The sequence below is a fragment of the Carcharhinus amblyrhynchos genome, chromosome 26 (genome assembly GCF_965287045.1).
Source record: "Carcharhinus amblyrhynchos chromosome 26, sCarAmb.v2.hapA, whole genome shotgun sequence".
NCBI lineage: Eukaryota > Metazoa > Chordata > Chondrichthyes > Carcharhiniformes > Carcharhinidae > Carcharhinus > Carcharhinus amblyrhynchos.
In genome coordinates, this window is record NC_137349.1 from 12123768 (window position 1) to 12142465 (window position 18698).

At 44.3% G+C, this 18698-nt stretch overlaps 1 protein-coding gene and 1 long non-coding RNA gene across 2 annotated transcripts in view; one reads left to right on the plus strand and one right to left on the minus strand.

Annotated features, from left to right (window-relative positions):
• LOC145358806 (3',5'-cyclic-AMP phosphodiesterase 4C-like) overlaps positions 1–18698 on the minus strand; it is a 307845-nt gene that overhangs the window by 129602 nt on the left and 159545 nt on the right. The gene's annotated exons all lie outside the window — the stretch shown is intronic.
• Positions 1–18698, plus strand: part of LOC145358811 (uncharacterized) — a 54375-nt gene that overhangs the window by 24273 nt on the left and 11404 nt on the right. Inside the window, exons 2-3 of the long non-coding RNA XR_013889510.1 lie at positions 6607–6659; positions 18393–18475. This is a non-coding gene — a long non-coding RNA (uncharacterized LOC145358811). The remainder of the gene's footprint in view (positions 1–6606; positions 6660–18392; positions 18476–18698) is intronic.

An 18698-nucleotide genomic window follows, 5' to 3' on the forward strand; every position in this document is an offset into this window, starting at 1 on the left:
ATTAGGCCCTTGAGGTTGGGCGATTGGAATATGAACTCCCTAATTAAGGAGTCTATTGATGGGCCAATCAGGGAGTCTTTTCCTTGTATTTAACCAGGAGTGTCAGTTCCTCTGGCACTCTTGAAGGTAAACTGCTGACTGCTAGCACTCCGTGTATTACTACTGGAATTGTAAATAAAGGGATTTTGTTGAGGGAACTTCTGCCTCCAAAGACTTATTACATGTCTCAACCAATCAGAGTCAATTTGCCAACCAGTCGTGACTATTCGTTCCCCTCGAAATTTGATATTCTTGCATCTGTCCTGATGGGTGCACGATGCAAAACTTCGACAGCATGTCCCTTTATTCAGCCAGAACTCAAAAATCAAGGCTCTAATAAAGATAAGCACGTGAGAGAGAAGGGAAGGAAGGCTTTGTTGATGGAATGAGATGAAGAGGGGGTGGGAGGAAGCTAATATGGAGTGTGAACGCTGACACAGACTGAATGGTTTGCATATGTGTTGGAAATTCTATAGAACATTATCAAACTGACTGCCACCACAGTGGGAGATTTGCTGCCACCTGGTGGTACTGTCAGAAATGTCAGAAATAAATAGGTTGGACTAAAACCTGGTGTTGTCAGACTTTTTACTGTGTTTACGCCAGTCCAACGCCGGCATACCCACATCTTGCCCATTCCGACAATGATTCCAACTGCAGAGGAACAGGAGCTCCCCCTGGTGCCTCAATTTCAAATGAAATGATCCCATTCTCTGGAGTTGCAAAGCCAGTGTGCAGAGTGGACAGGGCAATCTTCTCACTCGCTCCAAAACCCAGTGCAATTCCAGGTTGAATCCAATTCATGGTCCCCACGAGAGAGATGTATTGTATCCAAGCCCGGTCACTCCAGTGCTCACACACACCAGAAAACAAGCTACGCTGCAAAACATGGCACTTAGCGCAGCGCCAATCACATTTACACATCCTTCCCTTTTATAGTAATGCTTGGAAGTCACTTGTGGGAGTAGTTTATTGGCACCCGAAAAGTAATCACTTGACAAGCCAGAGTATACAGAAAATAATGCTGGGGGCCCGTGACAAAGGTACAGCAATAATCACGGTTGATTTTAATCTACATCTGGGTTGGTTGAATCAGATTACCAAAGTTTTGCACCTCCCAAACACGGGACCCCCACCATCTAGAAGGAGAAAGGCAGCAGACACCTGGGAACAGCACCACTTGCAAGCTCCCCTCCAAATAACTCACCATCCTGACTGATTCAAGGTGGCACCGAGTGTGGCAGCTTCTTGCGAGCTGTCCCCAGCATAGATAGAAACACAGATATTAGATGCAAGAGTAGGCCATTCAGCCCTTCGAGCCTGTTCCGCTATTCATCTCGATCATGGCTGATCATCAACATCCTGTTTCTCCCTTCCCCCCCATATCACTTGATCTCTTTACGCCCAAGAGCTATATCTAATTTCTTCTTGAAATCAGACAATATTCTGGCCTCAACTACTTTTTGTGGCAGTGAATTCCACACATTCACCACCCTCAGGGGGGTAAAAAAAATTCTCCTCACTAAGTTCTAAAAGATTTATCCCTTATCCTTAAATTATGACCCTTGGTTCTGGACTCCCCCGTAACTGGGAACATTCTTTCTGAATCTACCCTGTCTAATCCTGTTAGAATTTTATAAGTTTCTATGAGTTCCCCTCTCACTCTTCTAAATTCCAGTGAATATAATCCTAACCGACTTAATCTCTCCTCATATGACAGACCTGCCAACCCAGGAATCAGCCTGGTAAACCTTTGCTGCACTCCCTCTATAGCAAGGACATCCTTCCTCAGAAAAGGACACCAAAATTCTAATAATTCTATCTTATATTCTCATTCTATGCTTTTAAAGCTGTACTCTCTATGACTGTAACATTCTGCACCCTCTCCTTTCCTTCTCCTGTACATACTATATGAACGGTATGCTTTGTCTGTATAGCGCACAAGAAACAATACTTCTCACTGTATCTCAATACATGTGACAATAATAAATCAAATATATCGCTATTCCTTCATTGTCGCTGGGTCAAATTCCTGGATCTCGCTCCCTAACAGCATTGTGGGTGTGCCTACACAATATGGACTGCAGCAGGTCAAGGCAGCTCAGCACCACCTTCTCAAGGGCAATTAGGGATGGGCAATAAACTTTGGCCTTGTCAGCGACACCCACATCCTGTAATATAAAGAAAGGTAGCCTGGAAGATTTTTTAAAAATTCATCTGTGGGACATGGGTGCCGCTAGCTGGTCAGTATTTATTGCCCATCCTGGGTTGCCCTTGAGAAGGTGGTGGTGAGCTGCCTTCTTGAATCACTGCAGTCCATGTGCTGTGGGTTGATCCAAAATGCCATTAGGGAGGGAATTCCAGGATCTTGACAATGCGACTATGAAGGAACAGTGATATATTTCCATGTGAGGAGGGTGAGGGGAACTTGCAGGCGGTGGTGTTCCCATGTATCTGCTGCCCTGGTCCTTCTGGATGGGAGTGGTCATAGGTTTGGAAGGTGCTGTCTAAAGATCTTTGGTGAATTGATTTCATAATTTGATTTCATCAGAGTGTTTTCAGGACAATTTCTTAGAGCAGCATGTTTTACAACCATAGAGCAGCCTATGCTGAATCTGGTAATGTGCAGCAAGGGAGAATTAATTAATGACCTCCTAGCATGGACACTCTTAGGCAGCGCTAATCATAAAACAATTGAATTTCACATTCAGTTCGAGGGAGAGAAATGTGGGTCTAACACTCGTGTTTTGAACTCAAATGAGGGCAATTATAACAGCATGAGGACAAAGATGGTTATTGTGAACTGGGAAAGGGGGGGTAAAAAGACAAGTCAGCAGTGATGTAGTGGCATTTAATGTAATATTTCATCACACTCTGTAAAAGATATATTCCAGTAAGAAAGACAGATTCTGGGAGAAGGGTACACCAGCCATGGCTAACCTTTAAATAATATTTGGATGAGCACTTAAAATATCATAATACTCAAGGATATGGAACAAGTGCAGGAGAGTGGGATTAGTGTGACTTTAGTGGCAGATATTGTCGGTGCAGACTCTATGGGCCAAAGGGTCTTTGCTGCGCAGTAGGCCTCTATAACTAAAGAAGTTAGTGACATCTCAAATTCATATTTAAAAAACTATTATTCTATGAAGATGAGTGGCAAGTCAGGAGATTGAACAGAATATAAGAAACAGCAAAAAAAAGGCAAAAATAACAAGGAGGGAGAAAGTAGATGGTGAGAGCTAGCTAGAACCACAAAAGCAGTCAGAGTTTGTACAAGTATTTAAAAAGGAACAGATAAAATAAAGTGGTAATCTATAGAGTGGCTCTGGGAAACTAATGATGAAAAATAAGGAGTTGGTGGGTGAATTTAACATATTTTACTTCAGCTTTCACTGTAGGGAATATAAATTACATTCCAGAAATAATAGTGAATTAAGAGATAAAAGGGAGGGAGGAATTTAAAATAATTACAGTCAACAGGGTTAGGTATTGAGAAAAGTATTAGGACTTCTTCCCCAGGGGCCAATAGCCATTATGTTAGAGACTTAAAAGAAGTGGTTGCCATGTTAGTGGCTGCCATTAGTTTTGATTTTTCAAAACTTCTTAAGTACTGCAAATAAGAACATAAGAACATAAGAAATAGGAGCAGGAGTAGGCCATCTAGCCCTTCGAGCCTGCCCTGCCATTCAATAAGATCATGGCTGATCTGAAGTGGCTCAGTTCCACTTTCCCGCTTTCTCCCCATAACCCTTAATCCCCTTGCCTACCAAAAACCTATCCACCCGCATCTTAAATATATTTAGCGAGGTAGCCTCCACCACTTCAACGGGCAGAGAATTCCAGAGATTCACCACCCTTTGAGTGAAGAAGTTCCTCCTCAACTCTGTTCTAAACTGCCCCCCCCTTATCTTGAGGCTGTGCCCTCTAGTCCTGCTGTCCTTTCTGAGCGGGAAGAACCTCTCCACCTCTACCCTATCCATCCCTTTCATCATCTTATACGTCTCTATAAGATCCCCCCTCATCCTTCTAAACTCTAACGAGTACAAGCCCAGTCTATTCAGCCTCTCTTCATAGCTCAACCCCCTCAACTCCGATATCAGCCTAGTGAATCTCCTCTGCACTCCCTCCAAGGCCAAAATATCCTTGCGCAAGTGCGGCGACCAAAACTGCACACAGTACTCCAGCTGTGGCCTCACCAGTGCCCTGTACAGTTGCAGCAAGACCTCCCTACTTTTATATTCAATCCCCCTCGCTATGAAGGCCAGCATCCCATTTGCCTTCCTGACCACCTGCTGCACCTGTAGGCTGGGTTTTTGCGACTCATGCACAAGGACCCCCAGGTCCCTCTGCACCATAGCATGCTGCAGCTTTTTGCCCTGTAAGTAGTAGTCCTTCCTACTATTATTCCTAAATGTCCCATCCGATTGGAAAACAGAGAATGTAACTTCTCTTTCAAGAAAGGACAGGGACAGGTTAGTCTACAGGTGAACTAGCTTAACATCTGTCATAAGGAAATGCTGGAATTTGTTTTTTATTCATTCCTGGGATAAGAGCATTGCTGCCTGGCCAGCATTTATTGCCCATCCCTAGTTGCCCTTGTTTAGAGGGCAATTGAGAGTCAACCACATTGCTGTGGCTGTGGAGTCACATATAGGCCAAACCAGGTAAGGATGGAGGATTTCCTCCCCTAAAGTAAACCAGACGGGTTTTTTTTACAACAATCGACAACGGTTTCATGGTCATCAGTAGATTCTTAATTCCAGATATTTTGTATTGAATTCAAATTCCACCATCTGCCATGGCGGGATTCGAACCCAGATCCCCAGAACATTTAGCTGAGTTTCTGGATTAATAGTCTAGCGATAATAGGTGAAAGAGTTTGGTTTAAGGAACGTTCTAAAGGGGAGAGAGAGGCGGAGATGCTTAGAATGAATTCCCTAAGAGAGTTGAAGACCCAGCCACTAATTGTAATTAAAATTGGGGATGCGCAAGTGGCTTCTCAGAATTAGTGAATTACAGGGAACGAAACACGACAGGGTGAAGTGTTGCAGCTGTGGGAGGGCTGGTGGCCACCACGTCTGCAGTGAGTATTGGCATTGTGTTGCCAACCCTCCAGGATTGGCTGGGAGTCTCCGGGAATTGAAGATCAACCTCCAGGGCAATGGTCAGCGTGACTCCGGAGAAAAACCATCGGACGTTAAAACAGAGTCCCCTTTTCCCAGATACAAAAATATTAAAAACGGGAAAAGAAGCTGTTTGCCCGACAGCCAAACATCATTCGATTGGGCGTTGACACATTTTGCTTTCTGATTGATGGTGGAAAGCAAGTGTGTCATAAGGATAGATGTGTTTGGTGTAGTGTATTGGCAAATCATGTAAGCAGGGCTGTTTAAACTAAATAGTGGGTGTTGGAGGGAGGTGGGGGCACAAGGAGGACAGATTTGGGGGGTTGGTGGTTGAGTGTTCAAGGGGAGATTCAGCAAGTTATCAAGCAAGGGCAATATGCAGGATAGTGAACTGTCTAAAGATAAGCAGTGTGTGACAGGAAGCGACAGGGAGTATGACGATTACATCAGCAGGAAAAAGACTCTTTATCTGCCTGCACGCAGCATTCATCACATGATAGATGCATTGATAAACAAATAGGAATAAATGATTATACTATGATAACCATTACACAAGAACACAAGAAATAGAAGCAGGAATGGCCACTCAGTCCTTCCAGCCTGCCCCACCATTTAATACTATCATGGCTGATCTATGCCGGCCTCAACTCCTCTGCAATTTCCCCATCACCCTCTATTCCTCGATCTACCAAATATTTACCCACCTCCACTTTAAATACTTCTAATGATCCAACCTCCACCACGCTTTGAAGCAAAGAATTCCAGAGGTTCATCACATTCTATGAGAAGACATTTCTACGCACCTCAGTTTTAAATAACCAGTCCTTTATCTTGTAGCTTTGTCCCCTTGTTCGAGACATATCACCAGCTCCCCTGTCAAACCTGTTCAGGATCTTATAGATTTGAGTAAGGTCACCCTTCACTCTTCTAAACTCTAAGGAATACAGACCCAGTCTCTCTTGATAGGACAACACTCTCATCCCAGGAATTAGCCTGGGGAATCTCCTTTGGGCTGCCTCCAATGTTACTATATCCATTTTTTGGGTAAGGGGACCAAAACTGTATGCAATATTCCAAGTGCGGCCTCACCAACACAATTGCAAAAAAACCTCCTTATTTTTAAATTCCAAACCCTTTGCAATAAATGTCCTTTGCCTTCTTAACAAATTGTTGGACCTGCCTGCTAGATTTTTGTGATTCACGCACTAGAGCACCCAGATCCCTCTGCACTTGACTCACCTGCAGTCTCGCTCCACTGAGATAATAATCTGCCTTTTGATTCCCCCTACTGCATTGCAGAGATAGGGTTGCAAAGTGACCAAGGCTGGGAACCGAATGTTCAAGAGTGTTTTATTCTCAAACATGGTTTAGTCTAATTTCTGTTTTATTTACTTCATAATAAACCATACTTTATCCCAGCTCTGCTTTCTCCCAGCAGATTTCACTCAATATTGTGCTCACTGCCAACTTGTCACACGGGACAGGATTCAGGTAGGCTTTGATAATCTAGGCACTGTCCTTCTCCCAGTCACTGGCTCACACGTCTCATGATGTGGGTATGCCAGCGTTGGACTGGTGTAAACACAGTAAAAAGTCTGACAACACCAGGTTTTAGTCCAACCTATTTATTTGATAATATACTCGCAAGCTTTCGGGTTAGCCCCTTCGTCAGGTGAATGGAGAGTTCTGGCCTCTCTGGAGGCCAGAACTTGCGAGTATATTATCAAATAAATAGGTTGGACTAAAACCTGGTGTTGTCAGACTTTTTACTGTGTTCACACGTCTCAGCCAGCAGATTCAACCTTAGCTCGGTTAATAGCACACATTTGCTTCAATCCCCACTCCAGACTGACAATCCAGTGCAGTACAGAGGAAGTGCTGCATTGTCAGATGTGCCTGGATGAGACGGTAAACTTAGGATCGCTCAGCCTGTTTGAGTGAAGAGACACGAAGAGCAGGGGAGGTCTCCCTGGTGACCTTGTCAATATTTATCCAGCTATCAGCATCACACCAACTAGTTTATGTGATCACTGTCACACTGTTGATTGTGGGAGTTTGCTGTGGCCACCCTTTGTACGCCAAAAAATAATTCACTGACCAAAACACTTCAACATATCTGGATGTTGTGAAAAGCGTTAGAATCATAGAATCCCAAAGTATAGAAGGAGGCCATTCAGCCCATTGTTCCTATACTGACAATAATCCCACCCAGGCCCTATCCCTACAACCTCACATATTGACCTTGCTAATCCCTCTAACCTACACATCCCTGAACACTAAGCAGCAATTTAGCATGGCCAATCAACCTAACCTGCACATCTTTGGACTGTGGGAGGAAAATGGAGCAACCGGAGGAAACCCACACAGACAAGGGGAGAATGTGCACACAGACAATGACCCAAGGGTGGGATCAAACCCGGGACCCCGGAGTTGTGAGGCAGCAGTGCTAACCACTGTGTCACCATGCCACCCTAATTGTAGATCTTTATCGCTTCCTGTTGCTCTGAAAAATATCAACACCGGAGACATTTGATTTTCTCAAGTACATCCAGGGTTGGATACAGAGTAAAGCTCCCTCTACTCTGTCCCCCATGAAACACTCCCAGGACAGGTACAGCCCGGGGTTAGATACAGAGTAATGCTCCCTCTACACTGTCCGCCATGAAACACTCCCAGGACAGGGACAGCACAGGGTTAATACAGAGCAAAGTTCTGAAAATGTAGTTTATTTTATTACTTTTCCCAGATCTTTATGATAGTTCACTTTGGCGGTGAGATCAGCAGTGTTTTGTGCTGTTTTCTTTATTTAACTCAAACGTTGCAAGTCCTCCAGCGAATGAAATGCTGAAATGCTACTTTTTAAAGATGTAAATATCAAATCAGTGGTATGGAATGTAGGAGGGGAGCGTGTGAGTTTGTAAAGGTTAGTGCCAGCTGGAATTGTTATACATGAACACACCACCAGAGGTCTCCCACACAACAGATACAAGACCCATATCACCTGGAACTTGATGGACTGCTCAGTGGCTGTCAGTCATCCTGTCCTGTTCCTCTCCAACTTCCCCTCACAAAGCGATAGCCATGCTTCAGTGAGTAACACTGAATGGCAGAAGTGGGTTCGAATCCTATCTGAGCACAATCCATGTCGACTCTCCCAGTGCAGCACCGAGCCCTGTCTTTCAGAGTCAGATGTTAAACTGAGGTCTTGTGTGTCCACTCAGGCAGGTGGGAAAAGATTTCAGGGTCATTGTTGGAAGAGCAGGGGAATTCACCCTGGTGTCCTGTGTCAATATTTATCCTTCAATCCTGAAAATAGATCACCCGATTGTCCTCCTATAGCTGTTGTGGGATCTTGCTGTGTCCACACTGCCTACCAAAGTTAAATTTTTTTTTAAAGTTTATTTATTAGTGTCACATGGAGGCTTACATTAACATTGCAATGAAGTTACTGGGAAAATCCCCTAGTCACAATAATCCAGCACCTGTTTGGTACGCTGAGGGAAAATTTAGCACGGCCAATGCATCTAACCAGCATATCTTTCGGACTGAGAGGGGAAACTAGATCACCAGGAGGAAACCCACGCAGACACAGGGAGAATATGCAGTCTCCGCACAGACAGTGACCCAAGCCAAAATGACCTCTTCAGATCTTAACTCTACACCAAGTCCTTGCTATTGTTCGCAATCTCCACAAATCCTCAATAGAACAGCATTCTTCAATGAGATGGGTTTGTTAGCTCAGTGACGTGAGAGTGACTGCCCTTGGCATCAAGACAGCATTTGACCCAGTGAGACATCAAGAAGCCCTGGCAAAACTGGAGTCAATGGGAATCAGGGGGAAAACTCTACATTAGTTGGAGTCAAACCTGGTACAAAGGAAGACAATTGTGATGGTTGGAAGTCAGTCACCTCAGCTCCAGGACATCTCTGCAGGGTTCCCTCAGGGTTGTGTCCTAGGCCCAACCATCTTCATCAATGACCCTCCCTCCATTATAATGTCAGAAGTGGGGATAAAACGCCTTCAAAGCCCAGAGGGGAGGTGGTGGTGTAGTGGTATTTTCACTGCACTAGTAATTTGAACACCAGGGTAATTTGGAGACCAGGGTAAAGTTCTGGGGACTCAGGTTCGAATCCCATCATGGCAGCTGTCAAAATTTGAATTCAATAAAAATTTTGAGAAATTACAAGTCTAAACCATTGGAAATTGTCACTCATGTCCTGTAGGGAAGGAATTTTGGCAGCATTACCTAGTCTGGCCTATATGTGATTCTAGATGTACAATAATGTGGTTGACTCTTAAATGCCACTGGACCATGGAATCCTACAGCACACAAAGAGGCCATTCGGCCCATCAAGTCTGCAACAATTCTCCAGAAGGATATCCAGACTGCGAAGGACTGGTGATATATTTCCAAGTCAGGATGGTGAGTGGCTTGGAGGGGAACTTGCAGGTGGTGATGTTCCCCATGTATCTGCTGCACTTGTCCTTCTCGATGGAAGTGGCCATGGGTTTGGAAGGTGCTGTCTAAGGATCTTTGGTGAATTGCTGCAGTACATCTTGTAGACAGTACACACTGACCGTTGGTGGTGGAGGGGGTGAATGTATGTAGGTGTGATGCCAATCAAGCAGCTGCTTTGTCCTGGATGGTGTCAAGCTTCTTGAGTGTTGTTGGAGCGGCACCCATCCAGGCAAGTGCCCTGTAGATGGTGGACAGGCTTTGGGGACTCAGGAGGACCCAGGCTCTCCCCTCCACCTTATTCCAGAAACTCCACACATTTATCACAGCTAATCCACCTAACCTGCACATCTCCAGACACTGAGGGACAATTTAGCATGGCCAATCCACCTAACCCTCTGTCTTCTGAAAACAGTTAGCCAACCAGTTTAAGGGCAATTAGGGAAGGACAATAAATGCCAGCCTAACCAGCGAGGCCACATTCCATGGACAAGTTTTTAAGAATGGTTGCTGGTGATTGCAACTCCTCTGATACTGAAACAGTCCATGTTCAAATACAACAAGATCTGGACAACATCCAAGCTTGGGCTGACAAGTGGCAAGCAATATTTGTGCCACACAAATGGCAGGCAATGATGATCACCAATGGGAGACACTCTAACCATCGCCTCTTGACATTCAATGGTGCTACCATCACTGAATCCCTCACTGTTAACATCCTTGGGGTTACCATTGACCAGAAACTCAACTGGACTCACCACATAAACATAGTGGCTACAAGAGCAGGTCAGAGGTTAGGAATACATGGTGAGTAACTCACTTCCTGACTCCCCAAAGCCTGTCCACCATCTACATGAGTGCATGGGTGCAGCTCCAACTACACTCAAGAAGCTTGACACCATCCAGGATAAAGCAGCCCGCTTGATTGGCATCACATCCACAAACATCAACTCCCTCTACCACTGATGCTCAGTGGCAGCAGTGCGTACTATCTACAAGGTGCATTGCAGCAATTCACCAAAGGTCCTTAGACAACACCTTCCAAACACATGATCATTTCCATCTCAAAGGACAAGGGCAGCAGAAACATGGGGAACATCACCACCTGCAAGTTCCCCTCCAAGCCATTCACCATCCTGACTTGGAAATATATCACCGTTCCTTCAGAGTCACTGGATCAAAATCCTGGAATTCCCTCCCTAACAGCATTGTGGGCTAACCCACAGCACATGGACTGCAGTGATTCAAGAAGGCAGCTCACCACCACCTTCTCAAGGGGAACTAGGGATGGGCAATAAATGTTGGCCAGCCAGCGACGCCCATGTCCCATGAATTAATAAAAAGAAAAATCAGCCATCCCTTCACTATCACTGGGTCAAAATCCGGGGATTCCCTCTCTAACAGCACGGTGGGTGTACCTACACCATGTGGATTGCAGCGATTCAAGGTGGCAGCTCATCGTCACCTTCTTAGAGGACACTTAGGGATGGGCAATAAATGCTGATCTAGCCAGCAACACAATGAATAAAGAAAGAAGCAGTGGGGCATTTTGAGGAGCGTACATGTGCATTATTAAATTGCTGATGTTCTTACCTCCCCAGTCTGAAGCAATGTTATAATTGCAGAAGGAGTATTGCTAAACAATTGAGAATTTGCTGGTCTAAAGTAGTTATTTACTGGATTTCACCAGTATCTCCGTCCTAATTATTGGTTGCACAATCTCTTGCCCATATCCAAACCTCGGATCGGTTGTTTGGTACAATCTCAACAGCCCCATCTCCCTAACCAGTCGCTCTCAATCAGCACGTTCCAATGGATTAAACCCCTTTCCAGTTCATTCTCACTGTGAGAATCCGGAATGAACTCCTGCCGGCTCATTCCTGTTAAGAGGCACCTATCCACCCCATCATCAACATTCCCAGTCTTATTTCTGGAAGCACTGAGTATTGTGGAGTTTTCACCTAGTGGAAGTTATGGATTTGTACTGTTCTATCTAGTTTATTTATTAGTGTTGCAAGTAGGCTTACATCAACACTGCAATGAAGTTACTGTGAAAATCACCTGTTGGGTGCACTGAGGTTTTGATGAAGTAACCTGACAACATTCCAAAGAAAGGCATTTCTTCCTTACAAGTGTGTGCAGTGGGCACATCTGCTTATTTCACCAATCAACTTAAAGCTGTGTTTCTGGTTACTGAACTCCTCTAACTGGAAACAGTTTCTCCTTATTTACACTCTCAAAGCCCTCCGTGAATTTGAATAATTCTATTAAATCTCTGATCTATAGAAAACAATCCCAGTTTTTCCAGTCTCTCCACATAGCTGAAGTTCCTCCTTCCCACGCAAACATCTGTTTCTACTCAAGTAACTTTTTATTGTTCTCTCCTGGACATACAGATAGGTTCAGCAACAACAATTTGCATTTTGATAGTGTCTTTCACACCCTCAGGATACCCTTAAGAGCTTTACAACCGATGAAATACCTTTGAAGAGTAACCATTGCACAAGTCACGCAAATCAGCCTCCCATCCATTGACTCTGTCTATACTTTCCCACTGCCTCAGAAAAGCGGCCAGCATAATTAAGGACCCCATGCACCCTGGACATACACTCTTCCACCTTCTTCCATCTGGAAAAAGATACAAAAGTCTGAGTTCATGTACCAATCGACTCAAAAACAACTTCTTCCCTGCTGCCATCAGGCTTTTGAATGGACCTACCTTGTATTAAGTTGATTTTTCTCTACACCCTAGCCATGACTGTAACACTACATTCTGCACTCTCTCATTCCTATGATTGGAAAAACAAAATAAATCTTTTTTTGTTTTTCAAAGAGCTAAGACAGTGATTGTATCACAGCTTGAATGGTTCCTGCTCTGTACAAGACCGCAATAAACCACAAAGGGTTGTGAATGAAGCCCAGTCCATCATGCAAACCAACCTCCCATCCATTGACTCTGTCTACACTTCCCACTGATTCAGAAAAGCAGCCAACGTAATTAAGGACCCCACACACCCCGGACATTCTGTCTTCCACCTTCTTCCATCTGGAAAAAGATACAGAAGTCTGAGGTCACGTACCAACAGACTCAAGAACAGCTTCTTCCCTGCCGCCGTCAGACTTTTGAATGGACCTACCTTGCATTAATTTGATCTAGCTATGACTGTAACACTACATTCTGCACTCTCTCATTTCCTTCTCTGTGAATAGTATGCTTTGTCTGTACAGCGCGCAAGAAACAATACTGTTCACTGTCTACTAATACATGTGATAATAATAAATCAAATCAAATCACTGTTGTAACGTAAGATACAGACAGCAAGATCCCTGAAATAGCAGTGTTCTGAAGACCAGATAGTCTGTTTTTCTAGTTCTCCTGCACTCAATTGCCTCCTAGCCCCTCCTGTCCCCTCCCTGCCTCTGAAACCTCTGCTGGTCCAAAGGCCCTCTGTGATCTCGGAATATAGTCTCCTGTATGTCACAGATTTTCTTTGCCTTGTACTTTCCACCATTCAGTTTTACGATGTTAAAGGCACCATGTAAGGTTTTTAGAATATAAGAACATGACATGGAAGCAGCTGTAGTCCATTCAGCCCCTTGAGCCTGCCTCACCATCAAGCAGGATCATGGCTGATCTGATTGTGGCAGTAACGCCGCTTACCTGGCTGTCCTCATAACCCTTGACCTCCTTGTCAATCAAAAATATGGCTCAGCCTCAAATTTATTCAATGATCCAGCCTCCAGTGTTCTCACTGGAAGAGAATTCCAAAGAGCAACAATCCTCTCAAGAGGAAACTCCTTGTGATGGATTGTACAGCTTGGCTCGAGCGAGATCGGAAACTCCCGCCCAAGGTCAACAGACACTTCCGTTCTCTGCCCTCGCCCGCTCCAATTCCAACGCTCTCAATCAGCACGTTCCAGTGGATTAAACCCCTTTCCAGTTCATTCTCACTGTGAGAATCCGGAATGAACTCCTGCCAGCTCATTCCCGTTAAGAGGCACCTATCCACCCCATCATCAACATTCCCAGTCTTATTTCTGGAAGCACTGAGTATTGTGGAGTTTTCACCTAGTGGAAGTTATGGATTTGTACTGTTCTATCTAGTTTATTTATTAGTGTTGCAAGTAGGCTTACATCAACACTGCAATGAAGTTACTGTGAAAATCACCTGTTGGGTGCACTGAGGTTTTGATGAAGTAACCTGACAACATTCCAAAGAAAGGCATTTCTTCCTTACAAGTGTGTGCAGTGGGCACATCTGCTTATTTCACCAATCAACTTAAAGCTGTGTTTCTGGTTACTGAACTCCTCTAACTGGAAACAGTTTCTCCTTATTTACACTCTCAAAGCCCTCCGTGAATTTGAATAATTCTATTAAATCTCTGATCTATAGAAAACAATCCCAGTTTTTCCAGTCTCTCCACATAGCTGAAGTTCCTCCTTCCCACGCAAACATCTGTTTCTACTCAAGTAACTTTTTATTGTTCTCTCCTGGACATACAGATAGGTTCAGCAACAACAATTTGCATTTTGATAGTGTCTTTCACACCCTCAGGATACCCTTAAGAGCTTTACAACCGATGAAATACCTTTGAAGAGTAACCATTGCACAAGTCACGCAAATCAGCCTCCCATCCATTGACTCTGTCTATACTTTCCCACTGCCTCAGAAAAGCGGCCAGCATAATTAAGGACCCCATGCACCCTGGACATACACTCTTCCACCTTCTTCCATCTGGAAAAAGATACAAAAGTCTGAGTTCATGTACCAATCGACTCAAAAACAACTTCTTCCCTGCTGCCATCAGGCTTTTGAATGGACCTACCTTGTATTAAGTTGATTTTTCTCTACACCCTAGCCATGACTGTAACACTACATTCTGCACTCTCTCATTCCTATGATTGGAAAAACAAAATAAATCTTTTTTTGTTTTTCAAAGAGCTAAGACAGTGATTGTATCACAGCTTGAATGGTTCCTGCTCTGTACAAGACCGCAATAAACCACAAAGGGTTGTGAATGAAGCCCAGTCCATCATGCAAACCAACCTCCCATCCATTGACTCTGTCTACACTTCCCACTGATTCAGAAAAGCAGCCAACGTAATTAAGGACCCCACACACCCCGGACATTCTGTCTTCCACCTTCTTCCATCTGGAAAAAGATACAGAAGTCTGAGGTCACGTACCAACAGACTCAAGAACAGCTTCTTCCCTGCCGCCGTCAGACTTTTGAATGGACCTACCTTGCATTAATTTGATCTTTCTCTACACCCTAGCTATGACTGTAACACTACATTCTGCACTCTCTCATTTCCTTCTCTGTGAATAGTATGCTTTGTCTGTATAGCGCGCAAGAAACAATACTGTTCACTGTCTACTAATACATGTGATAATAATAAATCAAATCAAATCACTGTTGTAACGTAAGATACAGACAGCAAGATCCCTGAAATAGCAGTGTTCTGAAGACCAGATAGTCTGTTTTTCTAGTTCTCCTGCACTCAATTGCCTCCTAGCCCCTCCTGTCCCCTCCCTGCCTCTGAAACCTCTGCTGGTCCAAAGGCCCTCTGTGATCTCGGAATATAGTCTCCTGTATGTCACAGATTTTCTTTGCCTTGTACTTTCCACCATTCAGTTTTACGATGTTAAAGGCACCATGTAAGGTTTTTAGAATATAAGAACATGACATGGAAGCAGCTGTAGTCCATTCAGCCCCTTGAGCCTGCCTCACCATCAAGCAGTATCATGGCTGATCTGATTGTGGCAGTAACGCCGCTTACCTGGCTGTCCTCATAACCCTTGACCTCCTTGTCAATCAAAAATATGGCTCAGCCTCAAATTTATTCAATGATCCAGCCTCCAGTGTTCTCACTGGAAGAGAATTCCAAAGAGCAACAATCCTCTCAAGAGGAAACTCCTTGTGATGGATTGTACAGCTTGGCTCGAGCGAGATCAGAAACTCCCGCCCAAGGTCAACAGACACTTCCGTTCTCCGCCCTCGCCCGCTCCAATTCCATGGTAGAATTCCAGCACTCATCTCCATTTAAATGGTAAACCCCTTATTTATAAACTGTGCGTCCCACATTGCACGTTCTACCCATGTCTGTGTGGGTTTCCTCCAGGTGTTCCGGTTTCTTCCCACAGTCCAAAGATGTGCGTGTTAGGTTGATCGGCCATGCTAAATTGCCCCTCAGTGTCAGGGGGATTAGCAGGGTAAATATGAGGGGGTACAGGAATAGGGCCTGGGTGGGATGGTGATCGGTGCAGACTCAATGGGCTGAATGGCCTCCTTCTGTACTGTAGGGATCCTATTCTATGACTCCTATAACCTGTCACCTCCTCCCCTTAGAATCTTGTAAGTTTCAATAAAGTCATCCCTCGTCCTGCTCAACTCCAAATATATTATTGTATTGAATGTTGTTTCTGGTTCAGGAAAATCTGTAGACCAGGGATTGAATCCAGTTTCCATGCTGAGGAACAATCAGAGATCTTTATCGGTGATCAGTTTAGTTCTGGTTAGCCTGGCACAGTAAAGGTCAGCCTTGTTTTTGTGGGGAGCATCTCCGAGTTACCAGGGCATGAATTTCAGCCCCACTGTAAAAACCTGAGCAGAAAGATCCAGGCTTACAGCAAGTAGCAGCACAGTAGCACAGTGGTTAGCACTACTGCTTCATAGCTCCAGGGTCCTGGGTTTGATTCCCAGCTCAGGTCACTGTCTGTGTGGAGTTTGCACGTTCTCCTCGTGTCTGCATGGGTTTCCTCCCACAGTCCAAAGATGTGCGGGTTAGGTTGATTGGCCATGCTAAGAAATTGCCCCTTAGTATCCAGGGATGTGTAGGTTAGAGGAATTAGTGGGTATAATATGTAGGGATATGGGGGTAGGGCCTGGGTGAGATTGTGTTCGGTGCAGACTCGATGGGCTGAAGGGCCTCTTTCTGCAGTGTAGGGTTCTATGATTCTAAACTGTCAAAACAGCTCTCTTTTCAAAAGCTACTTTTTGGGGACAACAGTTTAATTCTCCCTCACCCCTCTATTAGGTGATACGGTCACATGGTAACATTACCTATTTGTGTTCAATTTTTTCAGTGTCTCCTTCTTCAAGTAGACAAGATAATGCAAATACCAAACTGAGAACTCTGCAACCAGGAACAACTCACCCAACCCCAAGCCAAGGGCTTATCAGATCAAATTAGCTTGCTAAATAAATACCAATATGAGATAAAATCTTTTACAAACTAATGCCTATATTTAGCAACATGTGTGTACACACTTTATAATAACAAATCAAATTCAGAATTACAAATATTTAATGCAATGGAAGACTAATTATATTGACATCAGCACTTTGGGCAGATAAGTAAAAAGGCTAAATGAATCTTCCCGGTTCTCTTCTCATTTTCCAATCTGCACGCACTCTGAACACCACAACACCAAATTAAAATCTGACGGATCTGCTTTGCATTGGCTGCTGCCCAGTGTTGGGCAGTCTTACAAACAGATGATCAAGGAGCAGGAGAAGACTATTCAGTCCCTCGAGCCTGCTCCGCCATTTAATAAAATCATCGCTAATCTGACAGAAAGCTCAATTCTGTATCGCACCCAGGCCTGATAACAGTTGAGGACTCCGGGTCTGTACTCATTGGGGTTTAGAAGGATGAGGGGGAATCTTATTGAAACTTACAGGATACTGCAAGGCCTGGATTGAGTGGACGTGGAGAGGATGTTTCCACTAGTAGGAAAAGCTACCACCCGACTCAATAACAGCTTCTTCCCTGCTGCTGTCAGACTTTCGAGTAGACTTACCTCATGTTAAGTTGATCTTTTTCTATACCCTAGTTATGACTGTAACACTACATTCTGCACTCTCTCATTTCCTTCTCTATGAACGGTATGCTTTGTCCAAATAGGCGCGCATGAAACTATATTTTTCACTGTATGTTAATACATGTGACAATAATAAGTCAAATCAAATTAAAAACCTAGGGTTTGAGTGCTCACAGGTGATGGGTTCAGGGAAGGCTGGGAATATTCACCACAACAACAACTGGATCCAGACTATCTGCAGGGATGGTTGGTGGGGTTACCCATATAAACAGCGGCTGTTAACTCCAGCACGTCACCCGTTAGACTCATGCCAAGGAAAGGTGCAACACTCCTCCCAGCTCCGTACCTCCCTCAGAGAGCAGACCACAGCATTTCTGAAGTGGTTCACTGTCTAGCCAGTGACACCCACTTCCTCTAAACGGAACCTTAAAAAAAAACACCCTGGGGAGGATTTCCCCCACCACCACAGTTTGCTGTCCCCTTCACATTCGGGGTTTGCAAAGAGGTCACCCCAGAGAAGACACTGGAGAGAAAGATTTTCTGGGTCAGTTATCAAGGCTGCAATAATCAAGATCTGGTTCCCTTCCCTTAATTCTTCAGTGAAACAGCAGCAAGTGTTACTCAGTTCCCTCGTAGCTCAGACTCAGAGTTTTATATTCATGTGCTTGTCCAAAGTTTGGAATGCTTGAATACTTTAGAGTCAATCCCACTGGCTCCTTGCAAAGGGTGGGGAGAGGAAAGAGGGTGGGAACTGTTTTAGTTATTAAAGAATTTATGGAGATGATGGCAGGTATGTAAAGTTATTGAGAGCTCTGACTGTTTATACATTTGTCACCCGCCATTACGGGATAATTTGTGTTGCTATTTCAATGGGGAAAAAGAACAGGAAAATCATTGTAAATGCACAAGGTAAGTATGAGATGTGAATATATTTTGAACAGAACCTCAAAACTCCCAAACCCTGAGAGATGATTGAAGCTGATGAGACAATTCCTAACCATTGAAGAATAACCAAGAGATGAAGGTGAGAGTGAAAAAAACATAAATGTGCAAAATACAAGATAATTACACTTTATTTATTAGCGTCACAAGCAGACTTATATTAGCACTGCAGTGAAGTTACTGTGAAAATCCCCTAGTCGTCACACTCCAGCGCCAGAGGGAGAATTTAGCATGGTCAATCTACCTTACCAGCGGGTCTTTCAGACTGTGGGAGGAAACCAGAGCACCTGGAGGAAACCCATGCA